Source organism: Erythrolamprus reginae, chromosome 1 (assembly GCF_031021105.1).
Source record: "Erythrolamprus reginae isolate rEryReg1 chromosome 1, rEryReg1.hap1, whole genome shotgun sequence".
In the NCBI taxonomy this organism is placed as follows: domain Eukaryota; kingdom Metazoa; phylum Chordata; class Lepidosauria; order Squamata; family Dipsadidae; genus Erythrolamprus; species Erythrolamprus reginae.
Genome location: NC_091950.1, coordinates 304,106,555 through 304,123,208, shown reverse-complemented (window position 1 = coordinate 304,123,208; position 16,654 = coordinate 304,106,555).

Below are 16,654 nucleotides of genomic sequence, written 5' to 3'. Positions count from 1 at the left end.
GCCCATGAAGAAGGGCCTTCTCTGTGGTGGCTCTGACCCTTTGGAATCAACTGCCTCCAGAGATCCTCCATACAATCCCACCTTACCTGTCTTCCAGAAAGCTGTTAAGACCTGGCTTTTCCGGCAGGCCTGGGATTAGGAATGACTGAGTGTATGCAGGGTTTTTTGGGTTTCTATATATATTTATATCACTGTGATTATTGTTAGCTGCCCAGAGTCCTATCAGAGTGGGGCTGCATATAAACATCACAAAAGTAAGAAAGAAAGAAAGAAAGAAAGAAAGAAAGAAAGAAAGAAAGAAAGAAAGAAAGAAAGAAAGAAAGAAAGAAAGAAGGGCCTTTAGAGAGTGTCCTCATTTGTGGCTTTTGAAATAAGTCTCACTTTTTAAGAGAGAAAAAAAGAATCCCCCTTCACTTTCCTTTTTCAAGCAGTTTGATGTTCCAGTTCTGTGTGCTTCTTAATAAATCTGCCTTGTCCTTCAGAAGCAACGAATGTCCGCTAGGATTCCCTAATAGCTGCTCTCAGCCTACTCGACCTTCCCTCCAGCTCTATTACAGTGTGCACACATTACTCTTTTGAAATGGGACCTGATGCATTTTCCTTAGCTGGTGTTCTCGGAACCCTCCACAAAAGGCTAAGGAGCACATCATTTAACAAGATTTCAACTCTACAGCAATTCTTTCACGGGACACTTTGAAGGACGAAAGATCTTCTTTCCAATCTCTGGAGATTTTTCTCAAAGGAAGGGTGACATTGATCAATACTGACTTGGCTGGTGCTCATGTAAGACGATCCTGCGTGCCAAAGAGAAGGAACTGCTGAAGTAAGGAGCTTTCGCCCGCATCTCCTCCTCGTTTTCACCTCTCTGAGCAATTGGCACAGTTTTCCAAGCTAGAGAGGAGGCGGGAGGGGGGGGGAGGAAACCGCGGGATCAGAGAGAAAGACAAGGAGAAGCATTCACCAGACAAGCAAAGCAATACAGTTTTCAGCTGCGGCCTCTTTAAACAATGTCTCTGAATTGACCTTAGCACTTGGCTGAGAAGGATACTTTTGAGAGAGAGAGAGAGAGAGAAGCTTTCTTTCCCCTAATTACACCCCCACTCCAGTTTTGCATCAATGTCTGGTAAAGTAGTGGAATATAAATCAACCTTGTCTTCCGTGTCTGGGTGGTGAATAAGTGTCCATCTTGATTTGATTTGATTTTTTGTTTCTTTGCATCTATTACCTTCTTTTAAAAAAAATTCTGGTCGTTGTGGTCCTTCCCCTCTGTATTTTGTTGTGTCGCCTTCTTTGCTAATAGTTACACAGCCAAACTGTAAACAAGTGCTTGAATTTCAAATTTTTTAATTATTTATTTATTGAATTTGTATGCCGCCCCTCTCCGAAGACTCGGGGCAACAATAATAAAACAATGTACAATAATAATCCAATAAATACTAAAAATGATTTAAAAACCCATTAATATAAAAAGTCAAACATACATACAAACATATCATACATGAAATTGTAAAGGCCCAGGGGGAAAAAGCATCTCAGTTCCCCCATGCCTGGCGACAGAGGTGGGTTTTAAGTAGCTTACAAAAGGCAAGGAGGGTGGGGGCAATTCTAATCTCTGGGGGGAGTTGGTTCCAGAGGGCCGGGGCCGCCACCGAGAAGGCTCTTCCCCTGGGTCCCGCCAAGCGGCATTGTTTAGTTGACGGGACCCGGAGAAGACCCACTCTGTGGGACCTAACCAGTCGCTGGGATTCGTGCAGCAGAAGGCGGTCCCTGTTCGCCCCAGCACAAAGCTGAAAGCATCAGCCTGAAGATGATGAGTGGGACCTCGTCAAAATGTTGCCAAGATTCTATCAACCTTACACAGGAAAAGACCCGAATATGCCAAGACCTACGTACCTATACCCGTGAAAATCTACAAAAATCTGTGTGTGTGTGTGTGTGTGTTATCAGCAAAAATATGTTCATTATCAGCAAAAATATGTCACACACAGAGAGAGACAGACACATATATACAGGGGTAGTAAATTTTGCAGCGCTGAACATTTTCACTATAATACTTCTATTACCACCCACTCCTTTTCTTTTTAACACCCCATCAGCTTTGGGTCAGCACTTTATGGCCACCAAATACATGCAAAACATATTCTGTTTTGGATTTTTCTCCTCAACGTTTATCTCTCCCGGAGACTTTGTTCAGTTTGGTTTTGCTTTATTTTGTTTTATATTTTATTATTTTATTTTACTTTATTATTTGTATGGTGGTATTTCTTTGCATATTTCCATGTTCCTTCTCTCTACATAAGTATTCACATGGAGAGAACTAAGATCAGGCTTAATAATAATGGTGATTCCGGTGGTGAATCTGCCCTGGCTTTTTGCCCTGAGATGTCAGATTCCTCTGTCTGGGGATTGAGATGACCTAGAATCTGTTGGCCACCATGGCAACCCTAGGTTGATCCTAGATCATTATTAGCCTGACCCACATTATCAGCAACACATTAGCTTTGGTTTTTAACTCTGAACAAATGGAATCAGATCTGATTCTGTGGAAGTTCCCATCAATCATTTCTCTTAAATACATTAACTCCTTGCAATCGAGGGGGGTTTGGCTGATTAAGGTAGCCCATCCCAGGAACCCAGTATCTGATGGATCCAGAATACTTGGAGAATTTTCCAGCAACCTGGGGAGCAGTATTGTTAGATGTCTGTTTAGCCTCTGAGCCTGCATAACTTGCACATGGGAAAAGGTTTTGTAATTGAAAAATTACAAAAGGAATTTGTAATTGAAAAATTGCAAAAGGAATTTGTAATTGAAAAATTACAAATAATTATGGGCTTCATAGAAATCCTGGCGCACCAATCAGTTTAGCAGTTAAAACAGCAGTAGGACTTCCGGTGGTGATGTTGGGGCAGTGCAGAAGAAGAAGGGTGAGCTCTGTCCTTTGACTCTGCTTTTTTCATGCCTGGAAATCTTTCGAGGCACAAAAGATTTGGAGGACTTTCTGAAACAGGGGCATCCCGAGTGACAGTGCAGTAGAGAGCAGCCGCCCGCTGATGCAAAGGGCACCCTCTTTAATCCAGTGCGAAAATGTAAACTTAAAAAGGAAGGAAGGAAAGGAGGGAGGGAGGGAGGAAGGAAGACAGAAAGAAAGAAAGAGAAAGAAAGAAAGAAAGAAAGAAAAGCTTTAAACATCAGAGAGGCTTGTGGGTTAAGCTAATTCTTTCTTTTAAAGTACATGAAGCATTTTTTTTATTTATAGTTTTTTTCCCCTTTTGCATTCAAGTGCTATTAGCAGCCAGAAGGTCATGGTGCTTCTGTTTACTAGAGCAGAAACCAAGAATTCTTTTTCATAAAGACTTTTCTCCCAGAATGCTGTGGGAAGACCCAGAGTTCTGGGACAATCTAATTCTTGCTTCATCTGATTTTCCCAGTACATCTCCAGATGACCTATTAAGTGCAGAGAAATGAAGAGACTGTATAATCTATTATTCACAAGGAAGTCTAAAATTTCCACTGGCATTTGCTCAACTTTAGTTCATTCCTTCAATGGCATTTTAGCCAATTTGGCCCTGATCCAAGGATACAAAGCTTCTTGTTGATAGTTGACATTGGCTTTTGGAAGTGTTTTATCCATTTGGGCAGAAACACCTCCTATTTATTGGCAGCTGAAGAACCAAAAACTGCAATGTTTGAAATGTTTGATAGCAGCTGGTTCATGAGAAATAACATCTTCATGGGAGAAGAATCTTCAAATTGCAAATCTGAAGATACTAACAGGTTAGTTGCTGAAGCAACCCAAAACAACCCATGCCGGCTGAAGAATTGTAGGAGTTCATGTCCATTCATCTCTACGGTTTGCCAAATTTGAATAACAGTGCTTTATACTATAAAACACATTCAAGTACTTCAACCCAACACCATTCAACATAAAGCAGATGTATCCGAAATCTCAGTTTTTTAAAAAAATCCATGCAAAGATACACACATGCACACACACACAAGAACACATAATAAGCACCCACATCCAGAGAGGAAAAGGCCATTGTGTATATGCTGAATGAACATGGATGTTGTTTAGTTAGGAAATGAGAAGATGTAAAATTAAGAGGTTGGGAAAAGTTATTTTGGAACAGACTTCCAACTACATTTGACTTCCTGAATATGTACAATGTTTTGTAGAACATTTTATTGCGGCCTTCACACTTTTTGATTTGTAATATGCACACATCCAGCTGCTCTAAAAACAGCAATACAGAGTTCAGTCCATCTATACATAATATTTGTATGAACAGCAAATCATAGCAGGATATACAGTATATCTTTGGTTACATGATAAGTACTGATTCCAGAGAAAATCAAATATTCAAAAATCCAATTCACAGCTGGCAAGGTATATATAATCTTTGGATTTTTCCTATTCTTGATGAAAGAGGAATTTCGTTATCTGCAATCCATGTATCAATAAGGTACCCTTTTAACAGGGAATCATATGCTGAGAAAATTTTAGGACGTTAGTCATAAATTTTCCATACTTTGGCTTCCCAAACCAACACTGCAAGCCTGAACTGGCAGTTCAAAATTTCCTGATTATCACAGCACCAGCCTAATTGACCAGTACAACTACATTTAAATATTTAAAATGTCTTGCTTTGGAAATCTGTTTTGTACTGCCTGGAGGAAAAGCAGATTTTCTTTTACACTGAAAACTGGTTCACTCACATTTAAGGCCAATGACATCAAATGGTGATATGCATGAGTGAAGGAGTCATCATCCAACAAACATTCAATTCTTTAGTCTGTGTGTCACCTCCAGATAAGAAATCAATCAACCTTGATGTAAAAATGAGCCCGGAGATAAAAGTTGACCTTGAGAGTAAAACCTGACCACATATTTATCTTATCAATTTTGAAAGATGGCAAAGAAACTCCAAAAAAATTAACTGCTTAAACTCTATCAGTGTTATTGAACAGACCCACACATTGTATGTACACCTTGAATGGTCTTCCTCAAATGCCTATAATTCTTATTCTTAATAAAATAACAATACTTTCACACTTAAATGATAAAAACAAAATACAAACCCATGAAACAGAAATCTACTACCAAGGACAGCAAATTTAAGACAATTTTGGGAGGTATCTGGGTGTTCTGGAGAAGGGAATAAGACACATTTTAGATATAATTACTATAACTGCTGAGAAGTATTATGACAGTTAATATGTTACTGTAGAATTAATATTGCATTTAGTGTAGAAGTTTTAGGAATTTTAAACATGATATATTAATGAATACAAATTAGCTTAAATTACATCATGGAAATTCATAATTAAATATCTTATCAAAAGAGTGTTTGTGTGTATGTTTGTTTGTTTTGGAATGAGTAGTGTGTGATGAACAGATCCCATCTTGCTAGTGTTCAATTTTAGCCTCTAGTTCCATTGAAGAAAAAAATCCTGCCCACAATTCTATACATCATTGCTATTACAAATGTTGCATTAATCTGTAACTTCATTCAACTTTCTCACAAAGCAAAGCTCAAATTCCCTACTTGGCATTATAGACTTGTTGATATTGTAACATCAACAGATAACATAGGAAGTACTAAATAGCATTTGAAAATTAATACATTTCATGTCTAAGAACAGTTCTTTTAAACATTTGAGGACAAAAAGTATATTTCCATTTAAATGTAAGTTATCAGATAACTGTAAAAATCTTAGCTTCATGGCAGCATCGTGCAGGTGGACAATTTAGAAAAAGCTGTCACTGTTCTAACTTTCTCTTTCTGTGTTTGGCAGTTCCTTAGCTTTTCCCTTCCAGCAGGCCTGTAAAATAGGCTCAAAGAAAGGAGAAAGTGTAGAGAAATACTTAGGTATGCAATATGTAGACTTTATAGGAAAAACCTGAGATTTCAAAGCAGTTTCTAGTTAATCAAGGCAGCTAAATGAAATTGGATTGTTTTAAAATATTTACATGTCCTTTGAGAGCTGAACTACCTGAACACATTGATCAACAACAACAACAAAAGATAGATGCTATTGAGATTTACAACTGACATTCTCTGAGCAAATAAAAATCACACATTGGCCTAAAAGGCGTTCAAAATTGGAAGCCTTTAGAGCACCTTCCAGGGACAGCAAGTTCTCTCCTGTGCAAAAAAATAAAAAATAAATAAATAATCCTGACTGCAACAATGTGTTATACCAGGAGTCTCCAACCTTGGCAACTTTAAGCCTGGAAGACCTCAACTCCCAGATTCCCCAGCCAGCTCGCTGGGGAATTCTGGGAGTTGAAGTCCTCCAGGCTTAAAGTTGCCAAGTTAGAGAGCCCTGTGTTATACTACCTATTTAATGTACTATTTAATTATTTATCTACTTAATAAAATAGTCGTATTTTAAGTCAAGGCCTTTCAAACAATAAGAATCTTTATCACATTTCTGTGCCTTGCTATAACAGTACACTCATGATTGGGATACTGCCCTAAAGCTATGAAGTTTGTTGTAATTGAACACATTCTTCCGCCTCAAAACCCCCAAACATTATGCAAAACAAATGTGCTTCTCAAAACAACCACCCAGTAAATTTTCACTGTAATATAGCATAGCTTTGCTTCAACAAAAGCCCTTTGTCTTCCCGATGAAGTCTACATAGATTTTGCCTGTAAGGTTCCAGCCACCCCAGTCCATGAGCTTACGTCTAACTTTCAGGAACTGGAAAATCACCATCTGAGATTTCTTTCAGTCCAGAAGGAAGGAGTGGGGCTTGAGAAGAGTGAATGGATGTGTGTGACCTGAGAGCAGTTACATGTTTGAGTGAAAACACCATTGAGGTTGTGATATCCTGAGGACAAGAGTTGTGATGGCAAGCAGTGATTCTATTTAGATTTAGATCTATTATTAGAGTTGGAAGGGACCTTGTAGGTCATCTAATCCAACCTCTCTCCACTCAAGCAGGAATTCTTACACTATTTGAGACAGATGGCAGTTCAATCTCCCCTTGAAGGTCACAAGTTGACCTCCAAACTTGACGCTCCAAACTTGACTGTAAAAAAATATGACTTCAGTAACCTAGTTGTCGAAGCGTGGAACTCATTACCGGATTCCATAGTGTCATCCCCAAACCCCCAACACTTTACCCTTAGATTATCTACGGTTGACCTATCGAGATTCCTAAGAGGTCAGTAAAGGGCGAGTACAAGTGCACTTCCATCCCCTGTCCTATTGCTCTCCTATATCTCCTATACCTTTCTTCTATTCCTATATCTCTTCTTCTATTCTTTCATTGATATGTTCTATTACTATACCTTCTTTTCTATTATTTCTTAGATATATTTTACTATGAGTATCTCCTCTATAACCTTCATCATGTATTTTACTATGTGTATATAGATATATACCCACTAAAACCCTCATTGTGTATTGGACAAAATAAATAAAATAAATAAATAAATAAATAAGTGTTGGTGCTCTCACAACCTCTGCTGGCAGGCTGTTCCACTGGTTGATTGCTCTCACCATCAGAAAGTTTCTTCTCACTTCCAGGTTGAATCTCTCCTTGGTCAGCTTATTCCTAGTTCGGCTTTCTGGTGCCATAGAAAACAGCCTGACCCCCTCCTCGGTGTGGCATCCCCTCAAGCATAGTTCCCTCTAAGCTGAGCAGTGAGCAATCACTCACTTAAAAATCATCATCAGCTCAGAGTTTTCCAAACCTGCCCAGAAGCCGAGAGGAAAAGAGTGAGAGGGAAGGAGAGAGAGAGGAAGAGAGGAAGAGAGAGAAACAGATAGAAAAAAGAGAGGAAGAAAAAGAAAAAGAAAAAGAAAAAGAATGGGAGTAAGGAAGAGAGAAAGAAAATAAAAATCTAGTTTGAAACTAGCTCAACTATTTAAGTGGCATTTTGATATTGATAGAGTTGCCCTATTATGAGCTCACTGTTATAGACACACAGTACAGTATTTTATTTTGAAATTCTTTGAGGCAAAACAGGGTGGGTTTTTTGTTTGTTTGTTTGTTTGTTTGTTTGTTTGCTTGCTTGCTTGCTTGCTTGCTTGCTTGCTTGCTTGCTTGCTTGCTTGCTTATTTATTTATTTAATATTTCTGTGCCGCCCAGTCCCGTAGGGACTGCCGCTCAGACACTATACTTTTCCGCTCACCCCCCAAAAAAAATTAGAGGGAACACTGCCCTCAAGTATTGGGACATTGCTATCATGTCACCCTTGGTCCTTATCTTCACCAGATTGGCCAAATTCAGTTCCTGCAGCCACTCTTTGTATGCTTTGTTTTCCAGACCCCTTATTATCCTGGTTACTCTCTTCTGCACTTTCTCTAGGCTTTCAGTGTCTTTTTTGTAGCATAGTGACCAAAACTGGATGCAGTACTCTAGGTGTGGTCTGACTAAGGCTTTATTAGCATGAAGTATTGCAGTCTAACTGTACCCACAGCCAGGAGTTCAATCCTGATGGGCTCAAGGTTGACTCAGCCTTCCATCCTTCCAAAGTTGGTAAAATAAGGACCCATATTGTTGGGGGCAATATGCTGACTTGGTAAATGGCTTAAGAGGTCTGTAAAGCACTGTGAAACAGTATATTATGAGGTGCTATAAATGGGAGGGCAGGATGTTGTAAAGATCTATGGGGTGGTGACAACTGCATGTCAGCAATGTAGAGAAGAGAACTGTATGTTAGTGAATGCTTACAGAAGATGCTGAATTTTAAATCTTTGATGACTTTTATAATGTATGTGTGTGTGTGTACATTGCCTATTTTAATCTGACAGTAATAACCCAACCTGAATAAAAATTTTGATTCACTTATTAAAAATTGTATCACCAGATGATTTTATAGAACTTTTCCCATTAAATTTAACCTTTTTTCATTATTTCATTTTCCATAAAGTAAGAAGAAGGCCTCTCTTCCTTTAGAAAATCATTTCTCGCAGGGGCTAAATTCATTTTCCTCCTTGCTGTAAATAATTCAATTAGAGACTCCCAAATGAACTAACTTTTGCTAGCTAATCAGAAACATATCAAACACAAAGATAATCTCTGGTTCCATGTTCTACTCACTGGGATAAAAATAAATCAAGGATGCTTGCTTACGACTCAGGCATATAATTTGCCTGCAGAGAGATGCAGGCACCTTGTGTTATCTTGACAACAGGGCAGCTTTAAACACAAATACCATAGGAAGGCATCATTGAAGGGCCAAAATTATTGATCTTCTCCAAATTTGGAGCTTTTGTTGAGATACTTCATTTTACTTTGTCCTTTCACAGACCTTACCATTCAAGTGCCAAATCATTACTTATCCTTTTATTGGAATACCAGGGTGAGAGTTTGTTCGTACAGATTTTTATTAATGTAAAGTTGTCAAACTCACAGCCCATGGGCCTCATGAGTCATGCGCTGGCCATGCCCACATCCTATATAGTGAAGGGAGGAAAAGTTGCGATATGTCACGCGATGACACCCTGACGATGTAAGTTTGACATTCCTGATATAAAGCGAACCATGTTGATTTTTTTAAAAAAATGTGTTAAAAATAAAAGGTGTCACTGACAGTTTTAAAACGTATGAGAATAAATTATCAGTCTGTTAAACGTGAGATGAACTAGGATAAGAATCACTCAGGGAAAGGTAAATAAGGATAAAGAGGAAGTAGAAAAGTAAAGGGCGAGAGAAGGAGTGAGAAGGTAGAATAAAGAGATGGAGATAGAAGGAGGGGAGTATAAGCCCTTCATGGCACCGGACCAGGATATCTGCGAGACCGCCTTCTGCCGCACAAATCCCAGCGATCGGTCAGGTCCCACAGAGTTGGTCTTCTCTGGATCCCGTCGATTAAACAATGTCGTCTGGCGGGACCCAGGGGAAGAGCCTTCTCTGTGGTGGCTCCAACCCTCTGGAATCAGCTCCCTCCAGAGATTAGAACTGCCCCTACCCTCCTTGCCTTTCGTAAACTCCTTAAAACCTACCTTTGTCGTCAAGCGTGGAGGAACTGAGACATCTCCCCCTGCCTATGTAGTTTTTGTGCATGATATGACTGTATGTATGTTTTTTATATTGGGGTTCCTTGCTTTTAGATTTTTAAATGTACAATTGTTATTTTAGATTCTAATTATTTGTCATTATATATTGTTTTTATCACTATTATGAGCCGCCCCGAGTCTGCGGAGAGGGGCGGCATACAAATCTAATAAACAAACAAACAAACAAACAAACAACAACAACAACAATAATAATAACAATAATAATGTAAAGAAAAGTAAAATAAAATAAAATAAAATAAAATAGAATTAAAAAAATAATACATAATAATAAATAAAATATAAAATAAAATAAAATAAATAAATAAAATAAAATAAAATAAAATAAAATAAATAAGAGACTGCTATGGTAGGCTCAACTGATAATAGAGCTTCCTATTAAAAGCATTTAACATGCTTTTGGCTGCCTTTAATAGGAATCCATCAAGTTTTCTAACAATTGTAGTCTGGTTGTATGTAGCCACAGGTCCTGAAAAATAAATAGCAATGTGTCCATAATCACATTGATTGTTCTGGGCAAAGGCAATTCTTATTTTGAATCCATTTACATGGTTCTTCGTGTGAAGCTCTTCAGTGTTTTAGCAAAATGCACAAGAAATTCACTTTTGGTCAGAAATCACTGTGATATATGGCTTCTATGGTGGATCCTGCTTACCACTTAGGAAAGAAAATATGTGGGGTATTTCATCAACTTTCCACACTTTGTACTGTGTTTCACTGTCTTTAAAGCATAATGCTCTTGGCAGAACTAGCCAACAAGAAGCAATTTTCAAGGAAGCCAAATGTCCACGTAAGAGAGAGAGAAGCCAAATCCACCCAGGTTTTCCCATTTCATTTGTTAAGATTTAGCAAGACTCCTTCCAAGAATGGGGACCATTTCTGAGCAACATCTACAGAAGTGCCATTTCAGTGCTGCTTATCCAAACAGAAACTAAAGCAAGATCTGACAGGTCACATTCGTTGTCACTTGTGTGAAAAGATTAAAATTGATGAAATATCAAATTAGCCAGCGAGCCTCCTTTTGTAGATGCTTGTGCATCATGGACTAATCTCTCCCCAGAGGATAATGGGGATCAGATGGCTGAGAAACCTGTCATTACCTCATTCAAAGTCCATGCAAAATCACCCAGAAACACTTGGAACTGACTCACTCATACTCTCTCTCTTTCTCTGTGTCTCTGTGTGTCTCTCTCTCATTTTCTCTCTCTCCCTCCCTCTCTCTGTCTCTGCCTCTCTGCCTCTCTCTCTCTCTCTTTCTGACACACACAGAGAGAGAGAGAGAGAGAGAGAGAGCGACACAGGAAGACAGAGAGTGTGAGCCTGCTTTCTTCTCTTCTGAGCAAGCTCATATCTTTTTTTGCCACATCGGCAAAAAGAATCCGAACCTCGTATACAAACTAAATAAACAACATCTGACAAACAACCCCCACGCAGTAAAAGACCTTGGAATACTAATATCAAATGACCTAAGTGCCAAAGCGAACTGCAACAATATCGCCAAAAAGGCTTCTAAAATTGTCAACCTGATCCTACGTAGCTTCTGCTCCGGCAATCTTACACTACTCACCAGAGCTTACAAAACTTTCGCCAGACCCATCCTCGAATACAGCTCACCTGTCTGGAACCCACACCGAATTTCGGACATCAACACCCTAGAAAAGGTCCAACGATACTTCACCAGAAGAGCCCTTCACTCCACCACTCGAAACAGAATATCCTACGAAAATAGACTTACAATCCTGGGTCTAGAAAGCTTACAACTACAATGCCTTAAACGTGATCTAAGTATTGCCCACAAGATGATATGCTGCAACATCCTGCCTGTCAACAACTACTTCAGCTTCAACCGCAATAACACAAGAACACGCAACAGGTTCAAACTTAATATCAACCGCTCCAAACGTGACTGTAAAAAATATGACTTTAGCAATCGAGTTGTTGAAGCATGGAACTCATTACCAGACTCCGTGGTGTCAGCCCCCAACATTTTTCCCTTAGACTTTCCACGGTTGACTTCTGCAGATTCCTTAGAGGTCAGTAAGGGGTGAGCATAAGTGCACCAGTGTGCCTTCCGTCCCCAGTCCAATTGTCTCTCCTATATTTTATATATCTTTTCTCCCATCCATATATCCTTCCTCTACTCTTCATTGATGTATTCTATTCTCATATCTCTTCTTCTATCCCTTCCCTGATATTTACTACTACACGTTTTTATTCTCCTTAACTTTCAATTTGTATTGGACAAAATAAATAAATAAATAAATATCTCAATCCAACCAACTCCATCTGGGAAGCTCTCCCTATTTCGATTGAACAGATTTCTCATCCCAAGAGAGTTGCTGCCTGAAAGAGAAACAGAGCTATGGTTCTGCCAGGTTGCTCACTGACTTCAAAATAATCTTTCTAATATTCAAATGAAATTTATTCCTCATTCATTGTTACTATTCTTCAAAGGAAATCTTCCCCGAGGCACGGAGCTCAAGGCCAGACTTTGAAATGGAAGAGGAATATCTGCCTTTTGATTAGAAAGATCATGCAAACAAGATAACTGCATATTTATGTGGGCAGCTCCTACTCACACCCTACTATCTTTCTTGGTGACCTCAATTTACCATGAATTAACTAAACCCTAAACGAATGTACAACTGAACCTATAATTCAATTCTTTATAATACCTTTACTATTCTGGGATTGGCTCAATTAGTAACAAACCAGATTATCTCAGGGACCGCCTTCTGCTGCACGAATCCCAGCGACCAGTTAGGTCCCACAGAGTGGGTCTTCTCCGGGTCCCATCAACTAAGCAATGTCGCTTGGTGGGACCCAGGGGAAGAGCCTTCTCTGTGGTGGCCCCGGCCCTCTGGAACCAACTCCCCCCAGAGATTAGAATTGCCCCCATCCACCTTGCCTTTTGTAAGCTTCTTAAAACCCACCTCTGCTGCCAGGCATGGGGGAACTGAGATACTCTTTCCCCCTAGGTCTTTACAATTTTATGCATGGTATGTCTGTATGTATGTTTGGTTTTATAATAAGGGTTTTTAACTGTTTTAATATTGGATTGTTATATGCTGTTTTTATTACTGTTGTTAGCCGCCCCAAATCTGCGGAGAGGGGTGGCATACAAATCCAATAAATAAATAAATAAATGAATGAATGAATAAACAAACAAACAAACAAATAAACAAACAAACAAACAAATAAACAAACAACACTTGACTCAACAACTGCCTTGATCTAATCTTCTGCAACAGTTTAAAGTCAATTTATGGACTACAAATAAAAGAAGCTCTTTCTAACAGTAACCACAGCATGATTGACTTTTGTCTCAATTTATGTCCTTGCAAAGAAGATCATAATGATGGAACTCCAAATTATAACTTCAAAAAAGCCAACTATGATCTCATAGCTGCTGACATCTTATCTCTTGATTGGCATATTCTGTTCACTGGCTGTAATACTGCTGAAGAACATTATAAAACATTTTTGCTCAAAGTCAAAACAGTCATTAAACTATACATACCAAGAGTCACCACCAAAGCCAGAAAAAAACAAATTGCCAATAGCAATAAGGAAGCTCCAAACCCCAGAAAAAATCTCTTTGGCGAAAAAACAAAACTGGCTCTGTAGCTAATTTTAAAAGCCACTACAAAACCAGATAAAGGCAGAATACACCAATTACTACTGCGGATAGCTGTTACACACAAAATCCACCTGTGCCTTCTATAATTTTGTAAATGCCAACTTCAAAAACCATGTTACCCCTAAAAGGGCCTAACGGGAAAGACTGTAATAATGAAGCCATTAAGGCCAATATTTTCAACATGTTCTTCAGTTCAGTCTTTGTCAATAGCAATGGCTCATACCCAGAGGTGGGCTAGTGCCTGGACGGGGGGGGGGGGGGGGCGGGGGGCAACGCAATGGGGTAGCGAAAATGGAGCTCCACCCCAGAGCACTTAATTTGCACTGAAAGAAGTTGAAAGAAAATGCAGGGCGTCCTGCATAAGCCACACCCACAGTGTGGTAGTAAAAATTTTGGTAGCCCTTCATTGCACATGCCACATATTTCCCAGTAACAACTAATTGCAACAATCTGCTACATATTTATTTTACAGAAGATAATGTTGAAAAGACACCATGCAACCTAAAACCATCTCTATCTATTGGCCCTGATGAATTATGTGCCTACTTCTTAAAAAAGCTTTCCACTGCCATAGACAAACTACTAAGTACAATCTACGAGATATAGTTTACAGACGAATCTCATTATGTTGAATCACTTGCAAAGTCATGGAATCAATTATCAACCAATCCATTACCCTCCACTTAGAGACAAACAAACAACTCTCTAACAAACAGTTTGGTTTCAGGAAAAAATTGTCCTGTATTTGCAGAAATATTGGACTGCACAACTTGACCAGGATAAAGCAATAGGCACAATTTTCATAGACTTGTAATTGTTTTCTCATACATGCTTGACAAACTAGAATAAATAAATTAAATAAATAAGTAGAAGGTAAAGGGGAGTTTTCTGGTTCATGGTGCTGGTGGCTGTTTGTGTTATTGTTTCTTCTCTGCACCCACCCCATTGGGAATCTACAGCAGTAGTGGGTTTCAAAACCTTTTACTACCGGTTTGTGCATGCCGTAGCAACACTTCTACACATGCACAGAAGAATTCTGGGTGGGTGGGCAGAGCCTCCTGCCACCAGTGCTACCAGTTCTAAGAACTGGGCCGAACTGGGAGCAACCCACCGCTGATCTACAGATAACAGCTCCACTTTCTTTGTATTATGTCATTCTCTGTTCCTTTCTCTGGGATGTAGCATTTCACATCCCAGGTTGGATTAGCTAGAAATTCTTGCTGCACTCTAGAAAGAAACTGTGACTTTATTTTGATCGCTCTGAACCCTACAAAGGAAACAAGCTGCCTTAAGCTGTGTGGTCATTTTCCAGCAAGAAAAAAATATATATAAGAGTAGGTTGGAATTCTAACCATGGCTGATTTTTGCAAACATAAGTGAAATCAGATATACACACACTTGAATGGGAGTCCACTAAGAAACACCAGCATTGTATACTAGACTGGGAGTTCAAACAAACAAAGAAGAACAAAACAGAAATTTGTTATGCCAAATCACTTCCATGTTGCTGCCAAGAAAACTACATGGGGATGTCCATAAAGTCACCCAAAGCTGAGGATGATTTGAGAAAGAAACTGTACCTTTTAATTCGAAACATATGCATGAAGGAGTATGTCAATGAAAACAGATGGACACCAAAGAAACATGTGAAATTGGGCACATGTAAACATAGTTAATGTGGAACTGGATTGTATAGATATGCTCTTTGTGAAAGCTATAATATATTCAGCATGAAAACATGAAAACAGTTCTGCTGTTTCAGAACTAACAGTGACCTACAGGCATATTTTATTACTTTAATGAGTTTAGGATTTGATAGTAAATCCTTATATGGTATATATGGTACTTAGTTTAACAAAGACACATTTGAAATATCAGTGGTTATAGTAGTCCTTTAGCAAGACATTTGGGGCCAAATAATTTGTGGGTAATTCAAATTGAAGTCCCTAATCTTTAATTAATTTAATCTTTATTTAAAACAGTTGTAACTAAGGCAGGCAATTCAGAGTTAACATTCCAAAGTAATTATGCTTTCCTATCTAATATTGCTTTAATATTCAGCCCAAAATTATCAACATTTGTCAGCAAAATAAGACTTCTGGAAGTCTGTTCATATAGATCCAAAACCATTTAAGTAATAGAATGGTACATAGTATTTTAATTAATTCATAGTTAGCCATGAGATTATATACATATGTAGAGCATATAAAAACAATATACTCAGTCATGGATCCACAGCCTGTTTGGTGTAGTGATTAAGGTTGTGGCCTACAAACCAGGAATTGGGAGTTTTAGTCATGCCTTATGCAGGAAAACCTGCTAGGTTTGGGCTAGTTATTTCAAGCAGGAGATATGTGGACCAGATTTTTCCTCTATAGCCAATCATTCAAAAAACACAAAAAAGTTTTATTGATCGATTGATTTAAAGCAGTGGTCCCCAACCTTTTTTCCACCAGGGACCAGTTTCACCAAGACAATTTTTCTATGGCCCAGTGGGGGCAGAAAGGGGTGTGGTTGGGGGACGGGATTAAGCATGGGGGTGTAGCTTATCGTTCCACTGCCTCTCTTTCCTCCCCCCTTTTAATTTTGCAGGGGAGCCGAGGTGACAGAGGGAGGAAGGCTAGGAGGGTATGGTTTCCTTTCCCCTCCCGTTCACTCGGGACCGCCATTTGACTCCAGCCGAGGCGGTCCACCTGAGGGAGAAAACTTTTGCTTGCTTGCTTCGTTCCTTCCATCAGTTTCAGAGGAACCCCCCCCCACCACCTGCTCCGGCTGGGTTTGCAGCAAATAATCCCAGAGGTGGGAGAGGTGCCTCCACGGACACAGTTGCCTTCCTTTGCAATCGCTGCCTGCTTGGAGCGCCCACCACTGCCAGGTCCGGTAATTTTCTTGAAGCAAGGAATCCTTCCAAAAGAAAATTACCAGAGCTGGTGGTGGGGGCTTCATGGCCACACGCACAACCCTGGCTTCGCTCCCA